The sequence below is a fragment of the Peromyscus leucopus genome, chromosome 13 (genome assembly GCF_004664715.2).
Source record: "Peromyscus leucopus breed LL Stock chromosome 13, UCI_PerLeu_2.1, whole genome shotgun sequence".
Lineage (NCBI taxonomy): Eukaryota > Metazoa > Chordata > Mammalia > Rodentia > Cricetidae > Peromyscus > Peromyscus leucopus.
In genome coordinates this window covers 20592898-20615450 of record NC_051074.1, presented here as the reverse complement: position 1 = coordinate 20615450, position 22553 = coordinate 20592898, and positions in this window count along the sequence as shown.

Below are 22553 nucleotides of genomic sequence, written 5' to 3'. Positions count from 1 at the left end.
AATAAGAAAGAAAGTCTGTGTGTATTCATTTCTTGCTGACCAAACCTATGCATTCTAGGGGATTACAGGATCCAGAGTCTTATTAGCTTGACCTCATTTACCTCATCTATGGCAAGCAGGGTTCCTGCACCTGAGTTCTGCTGAAACTATGGACTACTAGCTGTTAAAGATGACTGTCTTGAATGTTGGGGAACATTTGACAGTATCCTTGAGCTCCTCCACTAGATGACCCTAGCAAGCACTACCCCGACTCCAGCATTATTTCTGGACATTACTAAACATTTATAAGGGGCAGAATTGTCTAGGTTCAGAACCATTGTTCTAAAATGTCCCAACAGAGCCTCGAGGAAGAGATTGTAGAATACCACAAAGCCGAGTTACGCACAACGGATGGAGGCAAGTTTTCATTGATGAATTTGGAATCAAAGCCAAGGTGGGTAAATGGAATTTCATTCAGGATTATAATCCAGATATCCTGACACCCAAATCTATGCTTTTTCTACACCAAGTTTGAAATATCTCTTAACTATAGCACAGAATCTAGCACCTGCCAACAACTCCTAATGAATAAATGAGTGAATGAATGAATGAATGAATGAATGATTGCTTTATTCAACTGGGCTGTGCCATGCTGTTGAGCACTGTGGAAAGGAGAAAAATGACCCACGCCTCACAGCTAGTAACAAAGGTCCTCAAAAGTCTTATCATACCTCTCAGAGCTGATTCAAACAGCCAATTGAACATCTATGAATCCACAGTCAGCATGGCAAAATAACACCAGCCAGTTTGTTACTTAATCTTGGCAGCCATGCTTTATTTCAAAGCCTTGACCATGGCAGGCATGGACTAGCATCTTGTATTTCAAAGGGCTCATTGGATGATGGAGAAGCTGCGTCAGCTACATTTGCTGTCTGCTTTAGGCCTGAGTCGCTGATTTTCACTACCTGAACTGCACGGCTCGAATCTCACTCAGATGTGTCCACGTGCTTTTCCTGAGCCATTTCCACTGAACTACTTTTCTCCTGCAAATCTGGAAGGAGCTCTGAGACTGATAACATCTTCTGTTTATTTCCTTTGTGTTTATCCCACACCGTACTAAGCACAAACTAGCACTTGCCCAGATTTGAATTACTAACCAGAAGAATTCTATAGATACTGCTTCGATTTGTTCAGGAACCAAATACCCCTACAGCCATCGTCTGTCTGCCCCAGATAGACCAAAACCTGTGATTCTACTGTCTGTCTTTATTTATTAATGTGTGGCTGGATGGCACATTATCTGACATCAGAAGCCAGTGGCAACTTTCCAATCGGTGCTACTAATAGAGATAAATGTGTAGCAGAGGCGGTAACCTGGCTGAGAGCCGAGCGAAGGCAGCCCAAGGGTAAGCTCTGTTTGGCCATTTATTAAAGGCAATGCAGCTAGGTGCAGATTGTGCTCAGTCAATGCAGCTGACTTGGAACTAAGCTTGCAACACCTCATCGTGTTGCAAAGCTCATGACCCCTGATGGGCAGGTATAAATTAGTAAACGTGAGTGGTGCGCACGAAAGGAGCCAGATCTCCTGAGTTAGCTGCACCCTGTGGCTGTGACCTCTGCGATCATTGACTATTGCTGGCTTGTTCTTCCAAGAACTCCCTTCTCTTGGTGACGTAAAGCTAGCACTGGCAGCCTCAGCAAGGCTGACGGTGTCAGCGTAAGTTAAATGGCTTTCCTGATAACTGTCATAGTCCTTATCAAGGCATCTGGGACTCAGTCATGTGCAAAATAGGTACTCCGATTTCAGCAATCTACATCAATGAGGCGATGGGGAGGAAAGTATGAAGAGTTAAGTTCTCCTAGAATGCAATCCGAACGGTATTTTGGTAATGGGAGATGGCTCCAGTATTGATAATGTCAGCAGTGGTTAAGAATGTGATCTCTGAAGCATGCTTCTGTCTGAATCCTGACTTTGCCGTTCACTAGCAGTTTCCTTAGGCTAGCCTCTTAGCTGGTTTGTGCCGCTCTTCCTTACACGAGGGGTTCTCAACCTGTGGGCTGCGACCCTTTTGGGGGTCAAATGGTCCCTTTGGAGGGGTCACCTAAGACCATCTGTATATCATATATTTACATTATGTTTCATAACAGTAGCAAAGATAGTTATAAAGCAGCAACAAAAATAATTTTATGGTTGGGGGATCACCGCAATATGAGGAGCTACATTAAGGGGTCACAGCATTAGAAAGGTTAAAAACCACTGCCTTACATAGGAAATGGAGTGACAGACGGTCATCCACAATACAGTTGTGATAAAAAAAAATTAGTTAATATGGATAAAGTTCTTAGACACAGTAGGCCATTGTCTATGGATGTGAGCCTTGAGCACATTACAATCCCACCCCACCCTCACCCATTACTGTTCACAAAGCTGGTGTAATAAACAGATCATACAGCACATGTTGTCATTTGCTGTTTGGCAATACAATAACTCAGTACCAAGGCCTAAAGTACAAATTCTCTCAAATGTTGAACACACATGAAGATAAAGAGCTTTACATCAATCCTTCTACTCAGATATTTTACTGGTAAATAACATGAGCAGCCTTTATTCTCCCTAAATCTTTTTGTTGCCTGCCACTGAACTCACGTTTTAAAGGTCTCAGTAGACATACTCACATCTCTCAGCCAAACCACCCACAATTACCAGAGGCCTTATCCACGCCTGGTGTGCCACAGCTCCCCCAAGTGGCAGAAATCAGTATTCTCTAATTGGGTATTTTGGGAAGAAATACATTCAAAGACTGTGCGCATAGAAACAATTTTTACAATAAGCGTGTTCCTGACCTGGTTCCCATCTGCTGGTGAAAACCTCCTGGTTTGTCTCAGACGTCTGCTCCCAGTGAGGACAGTTCTGAGAACTGAGCATTACAGAAGAGCCAGGCTTAGGAGAAGTGGGGGCGAGAAGCTTTGCCTAGGAACAGTGGTATCCCTGCCACTTTTTTCAAGAGTAAAGGATTGTATAGCCACAGAATGAGGAGGACAGCAGCATCCACAGACTGGAGTGTGCTGGGATGTAGCCCCATCACTCTGGAGGTCCCTAGAACGGTGAAGACCAGAGAGTCTAATATTCCACATGCACACTAACCTATCTCCTCTCTTTCCTTCTTATTCCATGCCCCCCCCAACTTAGGAGAGAACCCAAATGTAAAACCTCTTCCAAAGGCAATTTTCCTCAAGACCATCTGTCTTTACATTAACCCACAGGAAACATTTCGGCTGTGTAAGGGCTTCCACATAGGATTACACAAAACATCATGTGTAGGAGATGAACTGGGACAAGGGTGGTGTCCGGCTGGCATGATGATCCACGAGTATATGTTTGATGAAGATTCGAAGCGTTGGCATGGCTGCTGATGTCCACCTTGCAGGTGCGTCTGAGAAACAGTCTGTGGCTGCACTAAGGCTGGTGGCCTGTGCGGCAAGAACAGCTGGAATCACTGAGAATGGCGATTGGGGCTTCACCTGAAACCCTCTGGGGAAACAGCAGAGAAGTCCTCATCCCCAGTGCCACTGCTGATCTCACAGGAGGCAGTGGCATGCCTCCTTATTAGCAGCTCTAGCCAGCACAGCTCTGACGACTGTAGTCCAGCTGCTCTCTCCCTTCTCAAAAGTGCAATACAAATTAATTTGCCCAAACATCCAAGAGTCATCTTTGCACTAAATGATGCATGATTAAAAAAACACACATGCTGGCTAGTTCTACCCTCGCCACATTCATTACCATGATTTGCTAAACATTTATGAGCTCATCACTATTTGAGGGTAGCAACAGCTTGATAAAAGCCAGAAGGACCCAGGAAATGCACGGTGCTTCTCCTTCTGGGAGGCAGGTCTTCAGATTTATCTGTTGCTATTTTCAAGCAAAAAAAAAAATATTCCAATGTAATCTCCAGGGCTGGGAGAGCAGGCTTCCCTAATGACGCTATTGGTTCTCAGCTCTCAAGTATGTCATGATCTCCTGTGATAAGGATTTGTTACAAAATAATAATAGAACAACAAAAAAGTAGTAACTAAATATGGAAAATACTGAAAAAGGAATTTAATCAGAAGGGAGGGAGAGAGGATACAGATCAGTCACAGTTTGTCTCTGCTTTGCTCCAGCAAATGGCAGACACCACACGCAGACCACAGGGAAGGATGTCTTTGGAGTGAAAGGAAGCAGTTTCTTTTGACTTTGAGACTCCCTTCATCTCACAGAACTAAGAGGCTGCTTGCTTTCTTCGAATTGATTAAGTATTGAAAGGGGGCTTGTCCTTGCCTGGTGTGTATGCAGCCCAGAAATTCTCAAGAAAGAGAGTCGCTGCATCCCTGCCAGACCCAGGGGGTAATGTCTGAGCAGGGTCAAAGGTCACTCAAGCATTTCCTCCTGACATAAACATCTTAGGCTCCTGTTTACAGAAGGGTCAAGATGTGGCCATGTGCCTGCCCACACTCTCTTCGCCGTTCTGAAGAGAAAGGCCAGAGCTGGCTTTTACTTTGGAGGCCGTGGAAGGCTCCACTGTAATTAAATAGTACAACATCAAAGTTGGCTCTGCCTCCAGCAAGACAGACTGTGCTAGTCAAAGGTCTTTGTTTCCTTCCTTAGAAGTCACTGGATTCTATTTTTCTGTAAATGCAAAGAAGGAAAAAGCCCTACAAGGCAGAACAAGACCAATGTTGAGGAAAAGTCAATAAAACAATTTGCTCTTCAAGGGCCTAGCAGAGGCAATTTCCACTTTGATCTTCCATATCTGCATCCTGGTTTTGTACCTGATTCATCAATTTTGAAGACGAACCTCTATATTGAACTTTTAGATTATAACCTGTTTTGTTGGCTGAGGGTGCAGGCTTTTAATTATCTCCAAGAAGAATGTCCTTATTGGATTTCAAAAGTGAAGGTGTTCCTACATCCAGGGATGAGAAGCATATAGAAGCCTGTATTAATTCACAGGAAAGACAAGAACTTTCTTGTAAAGCATTTGAACTTGTGAGTCAGTGAGTACATTGGAAGACCCAAAGAAAACAAGCATTACATGCTGAGCCTGTCTGGCAAGATGCCAAAACATCAGGGCAATGTGGTCATAAGACTTAAAGGTGAAATCAATTAGCTGCATGCTTAGGTGGCATGGTGCCAAGTGACCAACTTGGTAAATGTTTAAATGTTTGAAGCTCAGCAATCACCTACTGTCTGGGTAGCTTTGAGTAAGTTGCACTTTTTTTGCATTAAGCCCTGTCCCTCCTGTCCTTCTGGGGATTTTTCCTTCTCTCCAGTTCCAAGGATTATATGTCATCAAAAAGCGTAAACATCACTCCTTTCTTCTTCCGATAGCCAAGGAGATTAAGTTGATTATGAGCATCTCACTGGTTGAGACAAGAGCAGTGCAATTGCATAGTTGAGGATTTCCTGAGGGAAGAGGAGGCTGCTGACTGAGAGCCATGTTCCATGTCGTCGTTGGCGACTGCCACTCTATTATTCAAGACACTCACACATAGTCTGGCATGAAAGGCTCTAATAGAGATATATCAGTGAGTGAAGGCTGCCAAACTCCAAAACAATGGGAAATAGAAACTTCCAGAGACTTTCTGAGAGAGGGGGGCAGCAGAGGGGTCAGAGTGACTTCTGCCCCACCAAGGCAAAATATCTAAGGAAGCGAGAGAAATGATGGCCAAAGGCAGCAGGCTTTCCACATTCCATGGTCCCTCCAGGCAGTGTCTGCATCTACCTGCCATCCTAGGCAAACCCTGGAGAGTACGCCATAAACTGTTTGTTAATGGACAGGTCATGGCTAAGTGTTGGAGAGAAGCTGAGGGGGATGTGTTGTTGAAAGCAATGACTTCCCAGTAAAGCTTGGCTTATCCACAAAATAGACCAAGCACAGTCATTCTGGAAGGAGCTACTGCTTCCCACATTCCCCTCAACCTTACCTTTGATCAGGCAGGAGCCTAGGGTAGAGAGTGAGGCCCTGGAGGTCTCACAGCAGTGCCGAGCCATCAGCATATGAAATAAACCAGTAATTGACCGAAGTCATTGGTACAGACAGGTCTTTTAGAGTATCCCTGAAGGTCATCTGTGGCTCACTATAATACTAAAGCACACTTTTGGGCAGAGATTCCAGCGAGATATGTTATGTATGAAGTTGTATGTAGAACTACATACACCAGTCAGAATGCAGGAGGAAGCCTGTGCCGTGCAAATGACCCAAAGGCTTCATGCAGTCTTGTCTTTGAGCTGCTCGGCTTTTCCTTTGTTCAAGCACGCTTCCTCTGTTGGAAGTACATCTTTTTAAAGGCAAATGTCCCTCCTTCTGTTACTACTATCATGTGTTTCTGCCCAATTTCTTATTACAAGTCACAAGCCGAAGGAATCACTGTGGAGGTGTCCACTGCCTTCCAACACCCACCAATATCATTGGCATCTTCTGCCTCCTCCACAGTACCAGAGTATCACAGAGTGAACTAACACCATTTGGACCGATGGTAGCTGATTCCTGGAACTGTTGAATTAGATGGAATCCAATTTTCCAAAGAGCAAAGTTAAGTGATAATAACGTTGTCTTACAACAAACTGGGAAACCACATAATCGCTGCTGCTAATCCGGGACCTATGATGTCAATGGCCTAATCAAAGAAGAGTGTCAAGCCGATCAATAGCAAAAGGCTGATTTTATGCTCTGCATCTCATGCGATCCTGCAACCAACTCTGCAGGGCAGGAAGAACAAGGACAGTTGCCTCACATTGTGGACGCAGGAAACACGCAAGAAACAAGACTCACAGACTTAGGGCTTGCTCGAGGTACTGTGTGTAAGCACAAGACAATAGAAGTACAGGACTCTGCCCTCCACATGTCTCATCCGGTGTCCTCTCCATTTGTTCATGCTGACTCCTAACCTTGACCTGTGAAGTAAGTGATAAGGTCCTACTCACAGCGTCTTTTCCAATCAGATCCTGCCTCCCATGGTCTTAAGCTAGGAATTTCATCAGCTGTAGCCTGAAATTCAAAGACTCCTGTGCTCAGCTCTGTCTTGTACTGGACTGGTAGGAAAATGCCATGCTCCCACCATCTGGAATTCCTAGTGCCCGTTTCCTATTTGCAAGAAGGTAGCAAATCCTTCTCCTGGTTAGAGAAACCCCTCATTAGAGAAGTGGGTTTAATTGATTTAATTGTGGAAGTAAGGACCCTTAAAAGATTCCAGAGTTCGGGGAGGATAAACAAATTTCAATACTATTATAACAGGTGAGAGGTTAGTGTGTGTGTGTGTGTGTGTGTGTGTGTGTGTGTGTGTGTGTAGCTAGAGTTTTTTTTTTTAAAGGTTTTAGGTGGAAACTCTTGCCAACTCGTTGGGCGCCATTTGTAGCTACAATTTTTTTTACCTGGCCCACAGTTAGGATATATATATATATATATATATATATATATATATATATATATATATATCTCGAATAAACATTCCCTGGGTATTTTGTATGCCAGTCATTGATGGAACAATACTGAATAGAATGTGGTGTCCATCCTTCGGACTTGACAGTGGGGGAGACATACATGAAGCAAATAATTATCAATAATACAATTCAATTTTATAAGGACTTCAAAAACAGCATCAATTATCAATTATCAATAATCACGGAGCTAGAAATAGAACATTAGTAAACATATAAAGGATTAGGAGCTTTTGACAGAGTTCTGCTGTTGAATAACCAGCTTGTTTACTGCAGAATGCTGCTGAAAGTGGAAGATAAATGAGAGAATATTTATTTTGGGTTTAAAGGAGGTGCCCAAAAAGGGTTGGGAGTCAAATCCCTTAAGGTTACCAGCTTCCTGTTGTAATCATTGCCCTGTTCTCCGCTAGGTATGAAAAGAACAAACAAATGAAGTATTGCACTGATGAACGGAGGCAGAAACGTAAGAGAAGCTGTGACAGTGATATGGCAAAGTAACCCACATTGTGCTACAAAAGAGTCAAACGCAGTCTCAGGATGCATTATTCACTTGACTCTCTTTTGTAGCACAATGGGGTTCACTGTGTGATTGACAGGTGGATGTGCATGAGGCTTCTACAGTAAAATGATCCTTCGCTTCATCACCATGCAGCTCAGCAAAGCCAGATCTGTGAAGCTGGGTACATGAACTCTAAGCTGAAATCCACTGGAGAAGGAGAAGCATAATGGGACCTAGCTGGAATTTCAGCTTCACCTACCCCAGAAATTGGCTGGGGGCAGGATCCAGGGAACAATAATACCCTTTGTTTTAAGGTTTGCTTCTCTCCTTTTTCATAATGATCAGATAACATGGTTTAGGGGAGTTATTAAGTCTTCCTCTAGCCCCAAGGACAGATAAGTGTGTTTACTCTGGACCAGTTAGAATACACCCCACCTGTACTGATCATTTAAGACAGGGCTTGACATACAGGATGTACTCTATTAAAATAGTTTTGTGGAATCAATGCAGAGAATTCTTGGATTGTTGAGGCTTAAGGAATGGGGTATACTACCGTCTAAGAGTAATAATATAACAAAGTCCCAAAGAGGGGGGTATCATTCAGTCTTCACATAATATTTTTAAGTGCACTGTGCATTCCACAAACAAAATAAGGTCTGAAACAAGGTTGACAGAAATATAAGTAAGAATCAAACATGATGTTTATTCCTAAATACCATATTTTCCAACAAGAGAAACCCTTAAATATTATTTAAGGCTAAAATGTTATGAATATATAAAATGGAACATATAAAAGAATATGGTCATTTCGAAAGAACACAGAGGACTCATATCTGTTGGCACAAGGACAAAGAGTCTTCAAAGAAGGCTTCGTTGGTTTTTATTTTTGCTTTTTCATTTGAGTGCAGGGTAAATATGAGCTCCACAGCTAAAAGTGGGGGTAAAAATCTATATTTAATCCAGTCAAGGAGGATGGAATTGAAGTTCATCAACCTCAGTCTCACAATAGCCGAAGAGAAAGAAGTGTGTGAGTCACTGAAAATTACTCTGAAAGAAAAGAGAGCAAAAGGAAGTAGTTCATTGGCCCTTTGCTTGCCGAGCATATGCAAATCTCAAACTCCAACACAGAAAAAGGAGGAGGGGGAAGTGGAGGAGGAGCAGGAGGAGGAGGGGGAGGAACAGGAGGAAGAGGTGGAGGGGAAGGAGGAGGGGCAGGAGGAGGAGGGGCAGGAGGGGGAGGGGCAGGAGGAGGAGGGCTCAAACTCCAACACAGAAAAAGGAGGAGGAAGTGGAGGAGGAGCAGAAGGAGGAGGGGGAGGAACAGGAGCAGAAGGAAGAGGAGGAGGGGGCAGGAAGAGCAGGAGGAAGAGGAGGAGAAACAGGAGAAGGAGGAGCAGGAGAAGGAGGGGGCAGGAAGAGCAGGAGGAAGAGGAGGAGCAGGAGGAGGGGGAGGAGGAGGGACAGGGGAGGAAGAGGGGCAGGAGGAGGGGCAGGAGGAGTGGGAATAGGTAGAAGGGGAGGAGGAGAACAAGAAGAAATGTTATTTAGGAAGAAAGAAGCACACACAACCGGCGCAGTGGGAAACAACAGCTCCATCATTTGAAGCATTCGAAGAATCAACCAAAGGCTCTGAGTTTGCCCTCAAAAGTGAAGTCCATGGAAGAGAGTATTGCTAAGAGAGAGAGAAGGGGAGGGCAGTACTGGACTGAGTACCACCACTCAGTGGTGTGACTTTTTCCCAGGAGTCACAGCAGAAGAGACACACAGGCTAACAGAAACGAAACAGTGAGTTAGGCAGGAGCCTGGGGTTGGAGAGAGAAGAGCAGGAGTGAGCAACTGTTTTGAGAAGAGGAATAAGGTTAGCAGAGCTCTGGAGGGTGAAGCAGAGACACCTCAGCCAGGGGGAGGCTCAGATGGAGAGAAATACAACCACCTGTCTTCTCATTAGCGCTCCCTCCACGGTCCTCATTTCTTAGTTTACAACGCCTCTGGGAGTGACGTTCCACACGGGAAAGCAATCCTATCCACAGTGGGGTAGGAGTTAGACTTCCTCTTGTGCTTTTCTGCACCGTTTAAACGTTTATGTAGTAGATTCAAATCGAAGGTAAACTTACTGTTGGGTTCTAACTCATGGTGGGACAAGGTCATTGGCATGGCAAGCTCCTGCAGGTAACAGCTGCCTCTGCCAGCCTTCCCCACCTCCTAACTCCCCTTGAAGCTTCCTCAACCCTCACCAACATCATCATTCCCAGAGAAAATCATTTCCATCTCCCACGAAGCACTTCTCTTGGCATCCAATTACCACACTCCAAACTTAAAAGCCTTACATTTTTGGAGTTTTGCAACACTGAAAAACATCTGCATGATACAACAAAGGAGAAACCAAGAAACTAAAAGTATTACTATAGTGTCCCTACCAAGCATATTGATAAACATTACATGTTTTATAAAAACTCAGCAAGTTAAACTTTGCTGTTTTTATTTTATGCAACATGAATCTTAAAGGGTCTTATTAATAAAACCAAACCTGAAGCCAGGTATTGGGGTGAATGCTGGATGATCAGAGAAGCAGAACAAGCTGCAGCTAACCTCACCTCACCAATTCCTCAGCTGATTCTGTTTCCTCAAACTGAAAGCCTCTGTGTCTTCATCCGAATGGGTCTCAGCCGAACTGCTGCTCAAAAGCCTAAAAGCTTAACCAGCTCTAGTTCCTGGTTTTCATGCTTTATATACCTTTCTGCTTTCTGCCATCACTTCCTGGGATTAAGGGCATGAGTCACCATGCCTGGCTGTTTCCAGTGTGGCTTTGAACTCACAGAGATCCGGATGGATCTCTGCCTCCCAAGTGATAGGATTAAAGGCATGTGTGCCACCATTTTCTGGCCTCTATGTCTATCTAGTGGCTGTTCTGTCTTCTGACCCCAGACAAGTTTATTAGGATGCACAATATATTGGGGGATACATTATATCACCACAATTTTATCTGTATACTGCTAGATGGTGTAATAGAAATTATTGGATAATGTTAGTATAAAAATATTGGCTGGAGAAGCAAGTGGGAATAAGGTCAAACCCGATCCAGCTTTGGATATCGAAATGGAAAACAGAAGAAAGATGTGTGGGAGAAAGCCAGCCCAGCTCTTGAGAAGTAGCAGCTGGTACCCAAGGCATCATCTGAATATAAAGCACTTCATACTCAAGTGTATGATGGAGAAGGATCAAGCTGTCCCAAGTGGTAGATCATTGAGAGAGTCCTTAGTGGTGGTTTTCTCAGGTGACGTGAAGGTAGACAGCTGCTGTGGCAGCTAAGAGGAGTTGAGAAGCACGAATTGTAACTGTGAATGTGACAATGACTCAGCTTTGGCGACCAAAGTTGGCCAAAGACATGAAAATTGGAGCTGGGTGAATGTGTCAATAGCCCAGTCTCAGAGTGATGTGTACGTACAAAGCAGAGGTGCAGGTAATCCCACTAAGTCAGTGAGCTCAGTAAAGTACCCCTAAATCAGTGGGGTTGGCTATCATTCCATCGTATCATTATAAATGTGTCAGCCCATTTTATTCTATGTATTTTGATTTAAATTCCTCATAGATTCCTTATGTGATACTATGCCAAAAACCGTAATTCAACAATCAGTCTTGATAATCAGATGGTGATGAGATACTGATGAACAGGGCAAGACGAAGTTTTCCTGCTTCTCTTTCTCACATAAATGAGGAATGAAAAAGGAGGAGTCCAAGCTAAACAATTACCCAGGAAGCCAATCCAATTTCTTTTATGTGTTAATTTCACTAGTAATTCTAGAAATATTCTTCTCAGAGCAAATCCAATATAAGCCAAAGTCTGCATTTATCACATTAAGTCCTGATCCTTCTAGAACTTGTTAGTGTCCTACACACACACACACATACACACACACACACACACACACACACACACACACACACACACACACTTCAGTGTTATTTACTAAGAATGGATAGCATATGCTTTTTTTTTAGGGGTGAATATTGACCCCAGGGTCTATTGTATTCTAGGCAAGCGCTCTATCAGGAAGACACATCCCAGTACACCATGTGTTTTCTTAATGTGTCTTTAAAACATAATATCAAACTATACTAATCTATCCCCTCCTTCTAACACCTATATACTATGTGTATCAGGGTAACATTAGCTACTTCAAGAAGTGAATCCCAACATGGCATGGCTATCACAGTAGAATGGTATGGCTTATTCATGCCTAGTTCATTGCAGCTGATCAGCAGGTTGTATCTCCCTTCAGACTCCTGTAATGCTTCCATATTACAGTCTGATGATTGGATCCAGTCAGCAGAACATGAAGGAGGACTCCCCGGAGTTTGATGGAAAAAAGACTTTATGTAATTTCCCTGGGCTGGAAATGATCCAAACAAAAGGAAGATGTAGCTTGAATTTGTCTTCAGTTCTATTCTATGGGCCACATGGTAGGGTAGGGACTGAAGCATTCTAGCGGAGGGGAGCTGGAAGGGTATGGCTTTACAGTAGTGCCCTGAAAGAATACATTTGCCATTATCAACGAGACCTGCATAGGAGACCTCAGTGATGGGACAGAAGTGATCTTCATCAGTCTCAAATATGACATACACCATACAGCTCTCAACACGTGATGTTATCAGTTTACTAATAACATATCTACCTCTTCCCTCTTAAATCCTCCATGACTCTGGAAGACCCTCAAGCATATAAGTAGGTGGAAGAAGAAAGAAGTACAGGCTGAGAGAACTGGAGTCTCGGGGAAGGACTGTGTCAAGTTAATGGCTGTGTGGGCTGGCTTTGAAGTTTGTATTCCACATGATCTCCACAGGCAGAAAAACCTCACATTTATTGGCCAGATGAGACCAGGAGAACAGAACAAAGGCTCTTCCTAATTTTTCCAGCTTCATCCTGAAATTTGTTCTAGACTTATAGTTTCCTGGTATTTTATGAAATAGAGTAACAGCTGGCAAAGACACACATTCCAGTTTGCAGCAGGCTGAGCAATATGAAAGAGCCATGATCATGTGGACGATGCACGCACAGGGCTGGCATCACAGGGACAGAGGCTTCTGTCTATTGACCTCTGGGTCCTGTGAAGATGGACAAAGATAATTCACCTCCACAACCTGCCAGACCTGAGTTTCCAAAGAAGAAGGAACAACGTGGTGACCGCCTGAATTCAATGAACACCCCATGTGTGCCTGCATTAAGTACTCTGTCTGGTTGATTTAATGTGCCTCTTAATGAGGTATTCATTTTAACTGCTGAGAGTGGGCCAGTGAGAGAGGAAGTAGTAAGTGTTGATGAAAGCAACCAGTTCCTAAATATACAAAAATTAAAATTTATCCGGGAAGTGAGTTTGTTCAAGGCTCGTATTTTAATTTCGTATGGAGATGTGAAGTATGTATGTAGGGTGTGTGTGTGTGTGTGTGTGTGTGTGTGTGTGTGTGTAACATTTCAAGCAATTATTGAAATAAGCTAAATGAAGCCATTTTACCGAATGAGAACCTATAACTGTGCAAAGTAAAAGCCGTTGTATTACTGTGAGAGCCAGGTGTTGGTTGGTGTCAGCATTATACTTCAAAGCCAGCTGTTCTCCCCCAGTAACTGTGCCATGAAATAGGCATGAAAGAGCGGATACAAGCGAGGCAAGCTGGAAAGAGTGCTATTACCTGTAATGAGGAGCTGGGGTGTAATAACCTCGGGTAGCGGAAAGTGATCCAAAACAAAAGTATAGTGGAGCCAAATTGACTTGGGTGCAGATGATTGACAGTCTCTAGTTATCACAAATGCTCAGCAAAGGATGGCAGCAAAACCCAGCTCCATTTCAAGTTCCTCTTATCTGTGGAAAGGAAGTAGAAGAGAGAAACCATCTGAAGGCTGGCTGCTTCATTGGGAGTAACTTGCAACAGTTGGGCAGTGCCAAGAATGAACAAACAAACAAAAAGCCAGCTTAACCGACGTGCCAGGGACTTATGCGTGGAGTTTGTTCTTCTATTTGGCTTGCCAAAACTGATTTCCTTGGAATCTTGAGTGTCTCACTGGTAACCAAGACCAGTTTGTCTTATGAATGAGACACTAACTCTTAAGAATTGTTCATGCTAGGAAATGCAGCAATAGCCAGCGATCTCTTCTCAGAAGTCCAGAAAAAGTCGTAAGATTCCAGAAACTCAAGTCCTTACAAATAGAACTTGTTAGAAGTCCTACATTCTGAATTATGTCTCACACATAAGAGTGAGTATTGTGAGGGTGAAGGTACCAGTCATTACCAGTTTCAGTTCTGGTAGCCTCACTAGTAGACATCAAGTAGGCTTCCTTAAATTGGTGTATTAGTGTCATTTTGCCCATCAACTGTGTGTGTGTGTATGTGTATGTGTGTGTGTGTGTGTGTGTGTGTGTGTGTGTGTGTGTGTGTGTGTTGTCCTGCAACTTGTTTATATAGTCCAGGCTGATCTCCAACCCAAGGTGATCCTCCTACCTCAGCTTCCCAGATGCCTGAGATTATAGGCATAAACCTATCATGCTCAGCTAAGGCTATAATATTTCTTAATATTTTACACTCATCAATACAGTGGTATATGGTCAACTTTTCACACTTGCAGACAGATAATTGATATTCTTGGTGACTATGGGAGAAAACCCATGTCTTCCCAGGTGTATGGAAGACTCTCTGCCATATTCCTTATAAGCCATAATGAATTCTGTTCACTTAAGTGTGGACAATGAAAGGCATGGGCTTGGCCACATTTGTGCATGTACTAAATGTGATCATAAAAGATGTAATATCCCCCCAAGCATCTTCCAACTGTACCTTGTTCTCAGGTGTAAATAAATTAGCATGGCAGTTTTTAGCACAATGTTTATCACATGCTATGTAGTGCACTTCTTCTCTAGGGTTCAATTATATATGGTTTATTGATTTTTTAGTTAGTACACAAACTAATATTTTATGACATTCTTCTACGTGTAACTTTGTACTTTGCTCATATCCACACCCTTCATTTTCTTGTCTTACTCTCCCACCTCGTGTCTTTCTGGTCCCTTCCTCCCTGCAAATAGCCTCCCTTCTGGATTTCCTGCCATCTATATGGATTCTGTATGTAAGAGAAAATATGTATTTGTCTTTCTTCCCTCCCCCACTATTCTCACCTATACCCCTCAGTCACTTTTTCCCTACAAAAATCATGCTCTATTTTCATACAATATCTAGATTTAATATAGACATAGTATATGAGAGAATGTATATGATAATCTCTTTATGACTTTGGCTTATTTCACTTAATATCATTATTTCCATCAATTTTCCTATAAATGTATTATTTAACTTTCAACAATATGTGTCTGTGTGCACGCCTGTTTGAACGTACATCACATGAAAAGGTGAGTACATGTGCCAACAGAGGCCAAAAGAGGGTATCAGGACCCCTAGAACTGGATTTTCAGGTTGTGAGCCTCCTGAAGTGGGTGCTGGGAACTGTGCCTAGGTTGTCTGCAAGAAAAGCAAGCGCTAAGTGCTGAGCCATGTGTCTAGCCTTGGAGCTCAGCAGTATTTTTGAAGGAAACAAAAGAGCAGAAGAGAAATAAGACAGGGGCAAGGAGGGAAGGGAAAATAAGGACGGAGTAGAACAGCTGACGTCATCTAGCGCGTCCCTCTCGCCTTGCAAATGAAATAGGATCCAAGGAACCAAAGGCAGCCAAGAAACTGGTGTCGTCCTAAAAGAGGTGGTTTGCAATAGTGTAGACTACTCGTTGGTTTGTAGTAAGTGGTGTTTAAGCTTGTGCTATGGCAATATTAGAAAAGTTATATTAAAAAAGGAAAATTAATGTTCCTAGACTACACTTCTCTAGAGTCAGTGTTTGTGTGTTCTCCCAAAATGCGTATGGCAAGACGCTAGTGTCCAGTGTGAAGGCACATAAAGGGGGGGTATGGGAAGTAATTGGGGTTAGGTGAAGTTATCATGGTGGGGCCTCAAGAAGGGGTCAGTGCCCTTACAAGAGCCACCGTAGAATTTGTACTCTCTTGTTCGTATTTTCTCTCTTCCTTCCCCTCCACTCCCCTTCCCCCTGCCCTCCCAGGTTCCCTCCATCTTCCTCTCCGTATTTTCTTCCCTCCTCTGGCCCTCACATGTGAGAAGAGAGGGAGGGAGCCTTACATCAACCACAAAGAGAATCCTCATCACAGCCTGACCATTCTAACACCCTGGTTCTGGGTATCCAACCTCTATGCCTTTGAAAGAATATGTCTCCATTGTCATCGATCTGCAGCATTTTGCAGTGTCCATGAGAGCAACCTGAACCTCGCACATACATATCCATAATCAGACTTGGAGAACCCAAGGACACTCCTTGACTTCCCATTTGAAATATAGGGCATCTCCTCGCTCCCCACCAACATACCAAAATCCTTTGTAACTATACACATGCTTTGTGACCTGTTCAGTGTCTACAGTTTTCCAGACCCTTCTCCAATCAGAATCATTGAGAATTCTCTCTCTTCCCCAAGCCAAAGTAATTGTAGAATTGTTTTCTTTTATTTACACAAGCTTCTAATGAAAATGTTTTACATTAGCTTCCCCTGGGCTTTAAGTTCTTGGAATGTAAGAGTCTAGATCTCATTCATCTTGTAATATTTTGCTGTACCTAGCATAATTTCTACCACCAAGCAGCTTCCCTATAAATACCTGCTGGATCTAATGGAATCCACTACTGAACACTTATTCAGCCCCTAGATAAGGCTTTCCTGCCAGACAGGAGAAGATTGACAGTTCCCAACAGGGCCAGAATGCTGCTTTTCCTCTAGAAGATTTAGGAAACTGCCCGCAGATTCCACCAACCTTCCAAGCATCAAGAAATCAATGACAGCAAATAGTGTTGTCAAAGGGCCAGGTCGTGGGGGAACATCCACACAGGGGGATCCGGTGAATGGTCCACAGCTGCAGACCCACAGAGGCTTATCAAGTCCTCCTTCACCTGGCCCCCCACATAGAAATAGGTCAGGCTCAGGCAAAGAGCAGCCAGCTGATTGTCCCCACTCCTGGAGTGATGCCTGTGCCTGCCGGTAAGTGAAGAAAAGGTGAATTTTCTCCATTCTGAGCCGCAAGGCCCAGAGAGGACCAAACAGACTCCTGTATGCCTGCAAGACAAGGGGAGGGGAGGCAGGGTGAGGGAGGAGCAAATGACTAGCAGGCTGGAGTGCACAAATGAGCACACTCCAGCTGTGCAGAGGAGAAGAGAGAATGCCGCTCGGCATGAGGAATACATCATCATTGTAATCCTCACAGGCAGGAAGGAGCTTGCAGTATTGAGATGTGAAGTAAGCCTAACATGACTAGCCTTGCAGTGTACATGTTAGCACACTGGAACTGGAAATGAGCTGATTAGAAACTCAGAAGTCCTCAAGTAGGTGCTTATGTGTGAGCTGGCCTATCATTATTCTTCTCAGTACCTGCTCTGTCCACTTTGACGCCCTCCTCTGCCACCACCCCATCACCTCTCTGCTCTCTCCTCCTTGGAGGGGCACCATTCTCTACAGAAACGCTTACTTCTGAAGGTAGCAAAATAGATTAAAGTCTTGAGCAAGCTGCTTGGAACCCCAGGGTGAAAAGACTGAATGGAAATGGAGAGAAAAGAAGGAGCAATAAGCAAAGTTAATTTAAGGCCTGAGAAAGGCAGTCTGGCAGTCTCGGGCCCGCATTATCTCACCCTGCAGCTGCACTGATTCATCCACTTTCATCGCTGGCATAAACAGTCCATATCTCCAATTACAAGTGCCTGGGGAGCAAGCATTAGTATGCTGCATACAGTCTGGGGGAAGGTGTAAGTCTGAGGTGCTGCCTGCCTTAGAAGTCTCTAGCAGACATGTCCAGGAACAAAGGGAAAAGCCAAGCTTCTCTCAGATGTCAGAGCTCATCTCTGAATGATGAGGTCAAGTGCTTGTGTCAGAATCCAAAGAGAAAGGGAGAGAGAAGAGGCAAGAAGACGCAATTGGCCACTAGGGTAATTTCATTAAAGTGCTCCGTAAAGAGTGACCTGACCGCTAAGAGCTTTGGTCTAATTTTAGGGGGGAGGCAAAACAGTAATAACATGGATGAGCATGTCAGCTGGGAGCCAAGTACACAGGGAGCAAGAATGAAAGAGACGCTTGCATACCCTCTCCTCTTTCCTCACATTTTAATTATCAGTTCCTTTTTATCAGTTTAAAAGAGCATGGCATTGCATTTAGAACAGAATAATTCAGTGTGTCCTACCTGGGACTCCATCTCAAACCAAGCTCTCTACACACCACAGCTGCACGCAGCAACTTGATCTAACTAGACCACAGGCACTTCATTAGTAAAGACTCTCAGTTGAAAAATGTAAGAAGGAAACAGATAAAAAATGTGAGAGTCTAAGTGGCTAATAATGGAACTAGTTAAATAAGTCACAAATGCACAGTATAGTACACATTGTACAATCAATGATTTAGTGCTGTTTTCCCGAGCGAGTGGCTAATGTTTAGCTACAAAATAAGAGCTTTCACATGGGGGACTGGTAAGACAGCTTTTGAGATAGCGTTTGTCTGATAAGATGCAGCAGCATGTCCGACCGGAATGGAGAAATCAGTCCTCTTGCATGCAGTGGGGGTGTGTACACCTTCACAAACATGTTGATGTGGCCCAGGACCTCAAAACAACCTTAATTCTTCACTGAGGTCTAAGCCCCTGCCTCTGATCAACCCTGGGAGACTCTGGGGACAATATTAGTTTATTTAGGTAGCATCTATTTATCTCTTCCTTGCTAACTGCCATCTCAACTGTTACGTTGCATCAGTCTTTCCTGTTCTATATAGCTTCAATTTTTTTTCGACCTTCCTGGCATAAAGCATGGCACTGACTAATAAGAAGTGAGAATGCATTGGCATAGGCCAGTATGAAAATAAGGTAGGAAGGAGGAGTCAGTCCTCACAAACCTTTGGCCCACCTGTAATGCTGAAAGGGAGTGGCCATCTTGTGCTTTGAGACATCAGAATCCACACGCAGGGCACAACTGAATAGGGAGCAGATCATTGGCTCCGAGTTGGTGCAAGGAGGCAGAGTAGCTGTCACTTACCATTTGTCTTCAATTTGGGTTACATGCAAAGGAAGAAGATTATGAAAAGAAAATGTCATTTGGGTTCTCTTTGGTCTCATCCAATCAACTTCTGATATTGATAACAGATACCCATTAAAATCCTGGACAATCAAAACCATCCTCTTTCTCCACTTCCACCCAAAGAGAAGCCAAATAAAATAGATGGATTGGTTTATTTACTGGATTAGATAGTCATATACTATACACCATGCATTATCTATCTATCTATCTATCTATCTATCTATCTATCTATCTATCTATCTATCATCTATCTAACACACACTCTCTCTCTCTCTCTCTCTATCTCTCTCTCTCAATTCATCTACAGCACTCAAAACCTAAGTGTGTAAACTCATTTGGAAATGGTGTTGGCAGATACAGTCACACTAAGATGAGGTTACAAATATGTATAGAAACCCTACTCAGTGGGATACTGTGGGAATTGAGTATAGAAAATTGTGAGAATTAATTTATATGACTATGAAAGATCAAGCTGCTTATTAATGAAGAGGTATAGGGTCTCTGTAACCTTTTAAAGAGAGGAAACTTCAGACTCAAGAGACACTGGGAACAGAATAGCATGTTTAGAATAAGATGTTCCCCCAGGCAAGGGATGCTAAATATCATATTAAAAGCTGGAAGAGGAATTCAGGACACACTGTTCATCATGGCCTCTGAGGGGGAGCCAACCCCACTGATACCTTGATTTCAAGTAGCTTACCTTTCAAGCTTGAAGTGAATAAATTTCTAGGGTTATTTTGTTGTTTTTAATTGTTTACTATTTTTATGTGTGTGGTTTTTTACTATTTTTATGTGTGTGGTTTTTTACTATTTTTATGTGTGTGGAGGGCTTGTGCACATGTAAGTCTGTGTACCATGTGAGTACTTGGTGTCAGAAGGCAGTATAAGATCCCCTGGAACTGGAGTTACAGACAGTTGTGAGCCTCCCTGTAGATGCTGGAAATAAAGCCCGGATCCTCTATAAAAGTAGTCAGTGCTTTTTAACACTGAGCGGTACTCCAGCCCCTAAAGTTCTAAGCCAGTGTGCCATACTATATTTAGACAGTCCTAGGGAGCTACAGCAATTGCTTTGTCTCCATTTTATTTACAAACATGGTTTTTATATCCCATGGGACACTCTTAAACTGATAGTAAAGGAACTGAATTCCCATCTTGAGTCCTGTGAGATATATCAGAATTCAGGCTTCCTGGAAAATTTTCACATTATGGTCTTCCCTCTTGTGGAGGTGACCAGGGAAGAGGACTCTCATGCTGCAGAGTTGGAGTGGTGTCCTTCACTGGAGGAGGGCTCTGGACTGTCAAAGTGATAACGCTGAGCCAGTGGAGGCGATTCCATGACGCAGAGCTACATGATTTCAGAATATATGTTAATTTAACACAGGAATAATAAATAATGATGACTATCTATACTCCTTTGTCTGATGATGGTCCCCTTTTGGAAAACAATATATATATATATATATATATATATATATATATATATATATATATAGTGTCTCTCTATATATATAGACACTAGTACTTGAATGATCAACCATCACAAATGTGATGAATAGAAATGGAAACTCTTTTAGTGGATTCTGGATAACTTACCCAGAGAATTGTAAGAATAAAATAATGTAAATACTTAAGAGCTAAACTTACTACAACAAAGCAAATATACTATGTTTCTATTTGCCTAAGAGAGAAAAAACTAGATGGCGGGTACAGAAATAAAGAAAGTGAAAAATAAGGTGAGAAAAGTACCAGTAACTCCTTTTACCATAGAATATCTCAAGAGTGTCCTGGCTAGTTTTATGTCAACTTGAGACAAGCTTGAGTCATCTGTAAGCGGGGAGCTTCAGTTGAGTAAATGCCTCCATAAGATCCAGCTGTAAGGCATTGTCTTAATTAGTGATTGACAGGAGAGGACCCAGTCCATTGTGGGTGGTGCCATCCCTAGGCCAGTGGTCCTGGGTTCTATAAGAAAGCAGGTTGAACAAGCCACAGGGAAGCAAGCCAGTAAGTAGCACTTCTCCATGCCTCTGGGTTCCTGTCCTGACTTCCTTTGATGATGAACAGTGATGTGGAAGCACACTCTTCCTATTGTGGAACCCTTTCCTATGATGTGGAAGACCCTTTCCTCTCTAAGTTGCTTTGGTCATGGTGTTTCATCACAGCAATAGTAACCCTAACTAAGACGCAAGACAAGTAATTTATCTAGAACCAACTGTGAGGTTTTGGTGATGCCTCCAGATCTAGCACTGAGCATACAATGAATCACAATTCTCAGAACAAGAGCCAGAGACCATCTTTTCTAAATAACTCTACAAAGAAAACAAATATTTCTTCCTTAGCATATCATTATGCGATCTATGTAAAATTCATCTGTCTTTGAATGTTCTTAGTGAATCCCCCAATCTAAGAAGCAGTGTGCCAGCAGTCCTTGATGGAACAGCAGTTGGTCTTGCTGGAATAGAAGGAACCTCATTCTTTCCTTTTGTGTGACTGAAACTCCTCTCAAGCTTGTGAATCCATGTCTCTCTAAATACTAACATCTAAAGACAAGGGCAAGTTCTAGACTGCTAGATACAGGAAAGAAGTACAATGTAAGAGTCTACTTGCAACCAGAAGGCAAATCCTGAAGGTAGATGGTGGTGGACTTGTCCATCTGGTAGGATTCTTCTGAGAAATTAATCAAGACTAAAGAAAGACAGGAATTGTCCCCACTGTCTTATATTGAAAAGACTACGAGTGTGAGCAAGGAGATGTGCATGTTATAGCTGGAAAAACAGAAACCAGAAAGTGACTGTTAAGGGATGCCAAGGAAAAGGTATTAAAAAAAAAAAATTAGGTTGAGCAACTTTTTTTTTCCTGCACAGAGAAGTCATAAGAGGGCAACAGACAAATCAGTACTTTATGGGCCCCACACTTAGGAAGAAATTCACCAGCTCTGGGCCATGCTATCTAGCCTTTTCCTCCACCTGATGAAGAGCAGCTTCTCAGCCTTTCCTACTGCTGTCTTTGATGTCGTCAGAGGTCTGCTCTGATTTACAAACACCTTTGAATGGCTGTTTTCTTTGCTTAGTTAAACTCTACGCATGACTTTCATTATATGAATGCAAAGTCTGATGCCAAGGAGCAGACACAGCTCCCTGGATGAGCCCTCCACCTCTTCAAGCTGCCTCTAGAAGGCCAGCCTCTCATCTAAAGGCTGGAGTCACTGTCAGTAGCAAGGACACTGAGGCTGGCTCTCACCGAAGCAAGGTCTGCAGATGCCAGGTTTCTTACAGAGTCATTGGAGGCTTAAGGATAGAAGCCTGGTGTGGAGAAAATAGAGAAAATGTCACCCAATGCAGGCAAAAGGGGCAGGCAGTAAGTGACTTTGTTCTCCCAGATTTAACATATTCATTTGCCAGTGTAAGCTCACTTAATGAAGACCTAGAGGCCATCTTGTATAACATGAAATATTTATG